This window comes from Nerophis ophidion, linkage group LG24 (genome assembly GCF_033978795.1).
Source record: "Nerophis ophidion isolate RoL-2023_Sa linkage group LG24, RoL_Noph_v1.0, whole genome shotgun sequence".
Taxonomy (NCBI): domain Eukaryota; kingdom Metazoa; phylum Chordata; class Actinopteri; order Syngnathiformes; family Syngnathidae; genus Nerophis; species Nerophis ophidion.
Genome location: NC_084634.1, coordinates 17,202,892 through 17,213,102, shown reverse-complemented (window position 1 = coordinate 17,213,102; position 10,211 = coordinate 17,202,892).

The following is a 10,211-nucleotide window of genomic DNA, read 5'->3' as shown; positions in this document are numbered from 1 at the left end:
TTCACCCACCGGAAGGTGAGGGGAGCAGTGAGCAGCAGCGGTGGCCGCGCCCGGGAATCATTTGTGCAATGCTTTTTCAAAACATGGTCACTACTGCCTTGTTTCTCTTGTTATATTCTTTTTTTACTGTTATATTTTTCTTCTCATTGTTGTTTTTTATTTATGTTATTCTTATTGTAATATTTTTCTTTTTTGTTTCCATGTATACGCCCATGATTTACTTTTTAATTTTTAAATTCGATTTCAATTCTGTACACTGCTGCTGGAATTTAAATTTTCCTAAGGGAACTCTCCTGAAGGAATTAATAAAGTACTATCTATACATCAATCCATCCAAACACACATTATTGTATTTCTTTCCTTTGTGAGACCTGAGAAAAATGCCTATCTCTTTAGGACCATCCTTTCTATATACCATATTTCCTTGAATAGCCGCCGGGGTGCAAATTAATTTAAAACCTCTTCTCACTCCTGCGCTTATTCAAGGCATGCGGAAAAAGTAAGCAGGCGCTAATAATTTTAAAAGCTCTTCTCACCCCTGCGCTTACCAATGGCGCGCAGTAAAAAATTGAGCGTGATAAAAAAAAAAAATAATAAAAAATTCTTCTGCGGCCGCGGCCCAGTGGTTGGGGACCACTGTTCTACAACATGTCATCGCACCCACCTTTACACAACGCTATCTGCGTCCTGGTAGGACGCATGCATTTCGCTGCTTCTCATATGAGATTGCAATGCATACTTGTTCAACAGCCATACCGTTTACACTGATGGTTGTGATATAAACAACTTTAACACTCTTACTAATATGCGCCACACTCTGTGAACCCTAACCAAACGAGAATAACAAACACATTTCTGGAGAACATTGGCTCTGTAACACATTGTAAACGCAACATAATAATTACCCAGAATTCCAATGCATCCATGACTCTTGGCTATATTACACACGCGCCCCCAATCCCGCCCACCCCTCAACCGACCCACGGAGGGGGGGGGCGCGCGTGTGTGCTAGCAGAAGTAGCAGACGATTTGCGCGTGACGTCACGGGTTGTTGTCGGGCTCCTCACATTGTTTATAATCATAGCCACCAGCAGCAAGAGCGTTTCGGACATAGAAAGCGACAATTTCCCCATTATTTTGAGCAAGGATTAAAGATTTGTGGATGAGGAAAGTTAGAGGGAAGCACTAGAAAAAGAAAAAAAAAGGTGACGGCGTTGGGAGCGATTCAGATGTTATTATACACATTTACTAAAATAATTCTGGAAAATCTCTTATCTGCTTATTGTGTTACTAGTGTTTTAGTGAGATTATAAAGTTATACCTGAAAGTCAGAGGGCTGCGGTGACCGCCAGTGTCTCTGAGGGAAGCCATATGGAGGAGCCAAGAAAGTCACAGCTGCCTTTTTGACAGCTGCTGCAGGAGGACGCAAACTCCACTCAAGTCTCCGGTAAGAGCCGACTTAATATCACAATTTTCTCATCCAAAAACTTGCTGGTTGATATATGGTAGAGAAACATGTTCGCTTGACTGCTCTCTTCCATATTAAAGCTTCACAACAAACAAAGAAACACCGGCTGTGTTTTGGTTGCTAAAGGCAGCTGCAATCCACCGCTTCCCACCAACAGCATTCTTCTTTATAGTCTCCATTATTAATTGAACAAATTGCAAAAGATTCAGCAACACAGATGTCCAAAATACTGTGTAATTATGCGATTAAAGCAGACGACTTTCAGCCGTGAGTGGTGCTGGGATAAAATGTCCGCTCCAACCAATAACGTCACAAGCACGCGTCATCATACGCGTCATCATTCCGCGACGTTTTCAACACGATACTTCGCGGGAAATTTAAAATTGCAATACAGTAAACTAAAAAGGCCGTATTGGCATGTGTTGCAATGTTAATATTAAAAATTGTTACAAACAAGAATCATGATTCATCATAATTCTTTTTCTGTGTACTTTGTGAACACTTATAGTTTGAACAGTCTCTTAAACTGAATCATATTGGTGCTTTGTTTGATTTCTTTGGGTTAATTCATTCCATAATTTAATTCCACATACAGATATGCCAAAGGTTTTAAGTGTTGTAGGTGCATACGAATGTTTTGAATTAGATTTAACTCTCAGGTTGTATTTCTCCTCTTTTGTTGAGAAGAATTGTTGTACATTCTTGGGTAGCACGTTATAGTTTGAAAAAGCACCAAATTGTTGAATTTCACTAATTGTGATTTAATAAATAAAGGGTTTGTATGTTCTCTATATCCAACATATGTATTATTCTAATTGATCTTTTTATTTTTTAACACATTTAGTGAATGAAGCGCACATTTGTAGTGGTTTCTCCATATTTCTGCACAATAACTCAAATATGTTAACACTAGTGAGCAGTAAAGAATATGAAGTACTTTTAAGCCTAGAACATGTTTTGCTTTCTTCATTATTGACGTGTTTCTTGCTACTTTATGACTCCCCATACAGATGTGCTTATTTTACTGTCATTTATTAAGAATGTTAATTTTTCGTATACTATATTAATCATGGAATGTTGTTACTAGATTACAGAAATGCTAATAAAAAGAAACTGTATATTATGCAGAACTAAATGTAAATGTGATCTCTGAAAAGGGTACAAATTAATTCCAAAGCTGGACCCACACCTAGACATAAAATACTATAACACACAGCTCTTGATAAACAACATTGTATTTCTATATATATATATATATATATATATATATATATATATATATATATATATATATATATATATATATATACATATATATATATATACTTAGATTGGTCAGATTGGCCGAGGGTGGAGTCGGTTGCTTTGTTGGGTCTGCTCCTGTCGCTGGCCATGCACGCCCCACCCCAGTGTGGAACACCGTAGAGGCCACCACAGTGTATATGTGTTTTTTGTTGTTTTTTTACTTTTGTAGCTATATGTAGAACCGGCTGGTTGCTTCAGGTCTGCTTTTTTAATATATTTGATGTCCTTTGTGTTATTTGATGTTTCCCTCCTACACACATGCTTATGTGTCCTATGGCTATGAGTTTGTTTTCTCCCTTGGCCTCAGTTTGAACCACCTCTCTAAGACTGAGTTTTTTTTTCTCATCTTCTCCCCTAGAGCTTTTACCTGTTTTTTGTTTTTTTTACCATTTTTGTAAGGTGCACGTTTGATGTTGCTCACATGTGCTCCACTAAATGCTTAGGGAGTTCTTTCGTTTGCTGAGAATTAGAGGGAACATTGCCTTGTGGTAAAGAAAGAGGATATGGAAGTATCATGCTAGTTATTTAGCGTGGCTGCAGATCAGTCAAAATAGCAATCAATTGAATTATTTCAACAGTGACCCGGTTTACAGCAGCCCACTCACGCAACAAAGCCGATAAGGGGGTAGGGTATCCCCCAAATCGGCCACAGACATAAAAACAGAGAGACAGTTAACCTAAGAGATAATGCTTTGATGGAAACACTTAATGCACGACAACTCCATGCCCATGTCCAGTCAGAGATGCATTGTGTCTACTTTTAGTTTTTATGACATTTACTTATATTACTCAACATTTTTATTTTTTTAAAAAGAGGCAGCTCTAGGTTTTGTCAGGGTTTTTCTAGCATGGCCTATGTTACCAAGCTCTCCATCCTGGCTGCCTTCTGTTGTCGGTGACTCTGACCCTCATTAACCCCGCCCACAGTACTCGCTTGACATTGACTCACGTTGCACAATAGTAAACAACAATGTCGGACGAGTTCACGCGTGCGCTGAAAAGCTTCACACGAGTCAACACAGCAGCGTTGGCTGATAGGAAATATTCTAGCTTCTCATTTGGCCCGCCAAACATCATCCGGGTAGGGTTGATCATGTGTGCAGTACACCCGCCGCCCCAAAAGATATATGTGTCACAATAAAACATCAGTGCAGTGAGTAAGAAGACTACTCATTCAACAATGAAAAAAATTCCAAATAAATAGCGAAAATTGGAGTTTTAACGATGATTGTACAACAAGGTATGAATGTTCTTCCCCGAGTAAGTGATCGAGTCATTGTTTCCTGTTCACAACCAGCAACAATGGTAGAAATCCCAGCTGTGAGCTTCATCGTGAAACTTAGTCAAACCTCTGTATGTAGCTATTGTGCATAAAGATATGTTGTCCGTAATCTCAGGGCATTCAATCGATCACAACTGGACTGTTTGGTTTGTCTTAGAAGACGATTCGCCAATCTTGGTTTTGCCACTTCATCAGTTCATGCTTGGTCAGATCTCGTTGTAGACATTAATGGGTCAGATCTAGTCTAACTGCTAGTGCCAATACCTTAGTAGGCTAAATCAGTTCATGCTTATAGACTTTGCTTGATCAGATCTAGTCTAACTGCTGGTGCCAATACCTCAGTACGCTTCATCAGTTCATGTTCATAGACTTTGCTTTTTTCAGATCTAGTCTTAGTCTTAGATTTGTCAGATCTAGTCTTAGACTTAGATTTGTCAGATCTAGTCTATCTGCTGTTGCCAATACCTTAGTGGGCTTCATTGGTTCATGCTCATAGACTTCGATTGGTCAGATCTAGTTTTACACTTAGATTTGTCAGATCTAGTCTAGCTGCTCATGCCAATACCTCAGTAGGCTTCATCAGTTCATGCTTATAGACTTTACTTAGACAGATATAGTTTTAGACTTAGATTGGTCAGATCTAGTCTAGCTGCTGGTGCCAATACCTCAGTAGGCTAAATCAGTTCATGCTTATAGACTTTGCCTGGTCAGATCTAGTCTAACTGCTGGGAGCAATACATCAGTAGGCTTCATCAGTACATGCTAATAGACTTTGCTTGGTCAGATCTAGTCTTAGACTTAGATTGGTCAGATTTAGTCCAGCTGCTTGTGCCAATACCTCAGTAAGCTTCATCAGTTCATGCTTATAGACTTTGCTTGGTCAGATCTAGTCTTAGACTTAGATTGGTCAGATTTAGTCTAGCTGCTTGTGCCAATACCTCAGTAAGCTTCATCAGTTCATGCTTGTAGACTTTGCTTGGTCAGATCTAGTCTTAGACTTAGATTGGTCAAATCTAGTGTAGCGGGTGGTGCCAATACCTCAGTAGGCTTCATCAGTTCATGGCACGTCCGACCGGTCGAAGACCACTGGGAAGACCCAGGACGCGATGGAGAGACATGGCTGTGTCTCAAAGAGCCCATGCCGTCGACATTGTTTCTATCAGGTTATTCAGTACATCCAAATAGAACATCCAACCACGACCATGTTAATGATCAACGATGAACGTGACCGGTGATCACGTGACCCTAAAAAACCATAAAGTATTTATGCCAAGAAGTTCGATAACAATGTTTTTCAACCGTTGTGCTGCGGCACACTAGTGTGCCATAAGATACAGTCTGGTGTACCGAAGGAGATTATCGGTTAAACAATTTTTTTTCAAACCAGTAATTATAGTCTGCAAACTATGTGTTGTTGTTGTTGAGTGTCGGTGCTGGCTAGAGATAGGCAGAGTAATCGTGTAATACTCTTTCATATCAGTAGGTAGCAGCCAGTAGCTAATTGCTTTGTAACAGCGGGAGGCATCGCGCAGATAAAAAGGTATCTAATGCTTAAACCAAAATTGAACAAAAGGTGAGTGCCACTAAAAAAAGGCATTGAAGCTTAGGGATGGCTATGCAGAACGAAACCAAAACTGAACTGGCTACAAAGTAAACCAAAACAGAATGCTGGACGACAGCAAAAACTTACTGTGGAGCAAAGACAGCAGCCACAATGTACATCCAAACATGACATGACAATCAATGTCCCGTCAAAGAAGGACAAAAACAACTGATATATTCTTGATTGCTAAAACACATTAGGTGCGGGAAATATCGCTCAAAGGAAGACATGAAACTGCAACAGGAAAATACCAAAAAAGGAGAAAACGCCACCAAAAGCGCAAGCCACTGCGCACAGCAAAACAGCAAAAAACTCAAAATAAGTCACGGCGTGATGCGACAGGTCATGACAGGACACCTTCTTTGAGACAAGAGCTATAGTGATGCATGGTTGGTTACGGTTAAAAGTCATACCCAACAATTGCGACAAAGACTTTTTATTGTCAACAGAGTTTTGTTTTTTAATGATTTCTGCCGGTGGTGTGCCTCCGGATTTTTTCAATGCAAAAAAAATGTGACTTGGCTCAAAAACGGTTGGAAAACACTGCGATAACACAAAGCCTCTTCCAAATAAAATGCAAAACAAATTGGCAGCACCCATTTGCAGATAAGTGGAACACAATTTACAGACTACAACATAAGTACTATGTGTTGCTACTTATGTCACGTTAGCTGAGATGGGCACCAGTGCCCCCCGTGACCCCAAAGGGAATAAGCGGTAGAAAAATGGATGGATGGATAGTTAGCCTATGAATAAGTGTTGAATTCTTATGAAACAGGGTGGCAGAGGTGCCAGTGAAGTGGTCAGGGACTTTTCAGACACAATTAAACTGTCAAGTGTTTTTATTTCCTTAATGCTCTTTTCATTTTCTTCTTGCGGCCTTTATCTTCATTATATATTTTTCGAGAAGACAACATCTATGCAATTATGCGCCTCGCTCCTCTATGAAAATCAAAATCGCGATAAGCTTTGTGCACTTCTTAGAAGAGGTGACCGTTACATCAAACAAAAGGAGACGCCGGCGGGGACGAGTAATTGTTATTTACGCAAAACATTTTTCTTTTTTCTTTCAAAGCAGCACTGCGAAGTGAAGATGTGGACCTTGACACAGTTCATTAAAATACTTGGTGGGGATGGAACACTTCCAGGCTTTGAAGTTACAGTAAATACAGTCCTGGTTGCATTTATTTTATGAAGGACATTGGCTAATGAAACATACTCGTACCTTGCCTCATTAAGCAGCCGATTGTAAACAACAGTAAATAGAAATAAAGCAATTCAAGTTAAACTGGAGGGACTTGGCTCTGTCATGCAGCCCCAAGATGCAGGGACGGAAGGCGACGTGCAGGCGAGATGACAAAAGCAACAACAGTACTGCAGTAACTCAGGAAAACAAAACACTTGATAAGGTGTGTCCAAACTTTTTGACTCGCGGGCCATATTGGGTCTTAAAAACTTTATTAGGGGCCCCGGCTGTCTATAAATTGTGTAGTGGTTGTGTGAATGTTGTCTGTCTATCTGTGTTGGCCCTGCGATGAGGTGGCGACTTGTTCAGGGTGTACCCTGCCTTCCGCCCGATTGTAGCTGAGATAGGCGCCAGCGCCCCCCGTGACCCCGAAAGGGAATAAGCGGTAGAAAATGGATGGATGGATGGGTTACGTAAAAGTCTATCCTATCCTATCTTAATAAATGGGATAGCCCAAACACTACACTACTGAACCATAAGAACTGTACAAAGAAAGATACATTCGGGTATAGTTGAAATTTTGATCTGAAACATGTTTCATTTGTATGACTTATTCCAAGTCGGCGTTCTGAAATGTTTTTTTTTTTACACGTGATGGACGAGCCCAATGATCTAAGTCTGCATATTAATTTGATACTAAATTGCGGCCATACGAACGCTGCTTGCGTGCTTACACACGCACGCCGACACAATTTCACGCTAAATAGCAGAGCGAGGATCATAACGTAACTACGACCATTTGTTTAAGGTGCTTTTAATATTCTCCATTCTTTAACATCTACAAGACATATAAGAGCTGAAATTACGTTTTCAGTACAGTCCCACTCAGAGCAGAAATACATTACAAGGAGACACGAACAGGACCGCCGACGGGTCAGCCACTTACGCTGCCCCTTAAAAAAGGTGGCGAACAGGTGATATTGGAGAAGGGGGGAAGAGAAAACAAATATTCAGTCAAAGGTTGGACTCCCGGGAGGGGGTCCAGACTGAGGCCAAGGGAAAAAAAAACTAATAACCATTGCATTCAAACATGTTACATATAATCACAAAACTTGCAACAGAGGTGAGAGAGTGGGAGCCATGGCGGTCAGCTGCAGCTAAAAAGCGCTAATCAACCGTCCAATCAACCCGAAGGGGAATCAAAACTAATCTATGGTGAAGGCGTGGGGTGGGATTGGGGGTATGGTATACATATGCCCATTGCCCAGGGTGTAGTGATGTTGTGTCTATAGGCCTGGGGCCGCTCCGCATGCAGTGCAAGCAAATTCCAACTCCCAGGTGTTGTTGGGGAGGGAGGTACATAAGTAAAAAGATTTACAACATTATCAGGATATGATCAGAGACACTGCAGTTGGCTAAAAGCATTGATCGAAGCGATATATAGCTAACAGACTGAACAACAACACATAACATTTAGCTCTTATTAACAACCAACCCCATGACGACGCTACAATATGAAGTAGAAATGATAAAACATTAAATATTAAAAGTATGTGAAAGTTCGACTCTTACCTTGTTTACTTTCCTGACGACCCCCTTAATGTTTTGTAGACATTCAGAAAAATCAAACACAGATAAAATGCACATAACAAAGGAATGTGTGGAGAGAAAGAGTTTGCATCATGTTTTGTAATGGATTTGGCTGGGTGTAAATTTGAATTGGATTGTGTGACACATTTATGTATACACAATGTGGTGTTTTTTTTTTTTTAATATATTTGCACCATGGACGGGAAAGTTTGTTTGCAGATACTATGCTTTTCATGCAGTAATGTAATACACATGGTCATTGGCTGACATTAGTCACATGGTCTCAGATGAAGAAAGTAACTGGTAGAGAAACTGACTATGGGAAAAATGTTTCAAGACATACCGTGGCCAGATTTAGGATGCCAAACTGCAGAGGTTTCAATCACCAACTATCCAGCTCTGTTCAGAGGAAACACTGTGATTTCGAAATAAGGACAGGTGTGTCCTGATTGCCAATCAGGGAAAGGTGTGGGAGCCAACACTCGGTGGCAGAACAGGAAGCAGACAGGAAAGGGAAAATGGAAATATGCGTGCATAAATAGAAATAACTAAAAATTATTTTTTTTAAAAATACAGCTCAGACCAAACAGTGATATAGAGAGGCTAAAAAATATATTTGTTGTCGGTTATGTGGCTTTTTCTTACCTGTGGATTTCCGGTGAACATAGTGGTGGTCAACCAAACCAGTATGGCTACCATGCAGGAAACAGTGTGCAAACTATCTGAGTGTGCAAGGAGTTTAGATGTTACCCCTAAATGCAATGGAATATATCCCTATACGCCATATTCAACTACATAATGAAGGGGCCCGCAGTTTCAGGAGCCCAAGGGCTCAGGGGCCGGACATGGAAACGTGGATGTTTCGTCAGAAAGTGCCTCCGCAGGTTGTATTCCATTGAGACTATGTTTATTTAACTGCAAACTAAAAACATCGGCTTTCACACTGCACTGTCAGTAAATTGATTTTTCTGCTCTAGCGTGTGCAGCTAGACAGATAGTTAACGAAACGAAGAAACAGAAACTTCAGCAGTTTTGTTAAGGATTGATGTTCCTTCCTTTGAGATGTTTTATTTCTTTACACTTCTTACTTAATTTAGGTTTGTAAGCCTGATAGTATAATAAAAAAATAAACATTACAATAGTATAAGGGCCATTGCATATTTTACATAAATAAAATAGGTTTTGTGTTAATACATTCACAGTAAACTACAGATGTGTACGCATATAGAAATTACACAACATCCACATCAAACATTGCACACGACAAATGTTAAACTTAAGGCGTAGTAGCGTTATCAAATTTAGCATTAAAATGTTAAAAGTATGTGAAAACAAACCTTTTACGAAGTGATCACAGCAAACTCGTATGTTGCTCGTCACTTCGAAAAATCTTGAGATCTTTCGCTCTTTTTGATTGTCTCTCGATATTATTTTTGTAATGAGTCACACGTGACATCAGATGAATACAAACTATACTGTATTTTTGGACCGGGCGACCCCGCTCCATATCACCTCTAAAAACATCGAAGACTGCAGAACTATGTCAGTATGTCCGTGGTTCTTAAGCTTTTTTGGGTCAATGGAGACCATTCCCAAGATACTTTACAATGTCATTGATTAATAAACTCATATGTGACACACACAACATATTACTGTAAATTCCAGACTAAAAGCCGTAATTTTTTTCCTACACTTTGCACCCTGCGGCTTATAAAATAGAGCGGCTAATTTATGGATTTTTTTTTTCCGAGAATGCTCATACTGTTTTGTGTTCAAT